This window comes from Phaethon lepturus, unplaced genomic scaffold (genome assembly GCF_000687285.1).
Source record: "Phaethon lepturus isolate BGI_N335 unplaced genomic scaffold, ASM68728v1 scaffold26669, whole genome shotgun sequence".
Classification (NCBI taxonomy): Eukaryota; Metazoa; Chordata; class Aves; order Phaethontiformes; family Phaethontidae; genus Phaethon; species Phaethon lepturus.
This window is the reverse complement of record NW_010566008.1, coordinates 114,151-115,393: the sequence shown is the minus strand read 5'-3', so window position 1 is coordinate 115,393 and position 1,243 is coordinate 114,151.

The following is a 1,243-nucleotide window of genomic DNA, read 5'->3' as shown; positions in this document are numbered from 1 at the left end:
GAAGCAGGAATTACCTGCAGCTTCAGTGTTTCGGGTTTAAAACGCTACGGGACGAGAGTGTCCGCCGGTGTTAATGCAAAAACGTCAAAGAGGCCGGAGGCAAAGGTTAGCCGGGAAGCGGAGCCAGCCTGCGGCACGGCGTGCTTCCCTCCGCGCTACGAAGTGTGTCAGCGTCTGGCAAACAGGCGGCTCCTGCACTGCACAACCGGCGGAACGCACCTCCTCACAAGCGTGATTACAGGCGTTCAGCAAAGAAAACATCCAACTTTTGAGTATTTTCAGCAGCGACACGTTTCCCAATATGTACATCTGATTATTATTATGATCTCCTTCCGCTTTTGCAACGCGTTGCCTGTGCAAACCGCACATACGTTTGTGTACGTTCACACGGTAAACCATAGAAACGCACTGGCTCTGATGGCTACTCGCTGCGTACGGACACCGCGTCTACTTAGCGGAGTCAGACGGCGACTCTTCCGTCAGCAGTGTCCTGGTGACGCTTACCGTTTTCCCACAGGCCAGGAAGGAGACTCCCAGAGCGATCAGACACAGCCAGCTCTGCAATTAAAGAAGGCGCCGGTGATCAGGAACGCCGCGGGATATGACAGAGACGCAGGCTCTGCTTGTTTTCAGGGTTAGCGCGCGCTTCACGGTAAATAAATCGTCATCTGAAGTAATACGGGTGGGGGTTAGAGGGAGACAAGCGCCGACGGGCACCATGGAAGGATTTGACGGGTGGAGCGTTGGGTGGGAAAGGAATTGGCCGGGTGGTGGCCCTCGAAGGGTTGTGGTCAACGGCTCGATGGCCAGGCGGAGGCCGGTGAGGAGTGGGGTCCCTCAGCGTCCGTACTGGGACCGGTACTATTGAACAACTTTGCTGGGGACACGGACAGCGGGATGGAGGGCACCCTCAGCCGGTTTGCGGACGGCGGCAAGCGGAGTGGGGTGGCTGATGCTCTGGAGGGATGGGACCCATCCAGAGGGACTGTGACAGGCTGGAGAGGGGAGCTCATGCAAACCTCGTGAGGTTCAACACGGCCAAGTGCAGGGTCCTGCCCCTGGGTCAGGACAGCCCCCGGTACCAGCACCGGCTGGGGGATGAAATGTTGGAGGGCAGCCCCATGGAGAAGGACGTGGAGGTACTGGGGTACAAAAAGCTGGACATGAGCCGGCAACGTGCGCTCGCAGCCCAGAAGCCAACCATGTCCTGGGCTACGCCCAAAGCCGCGTGGCCAGCAGGGCG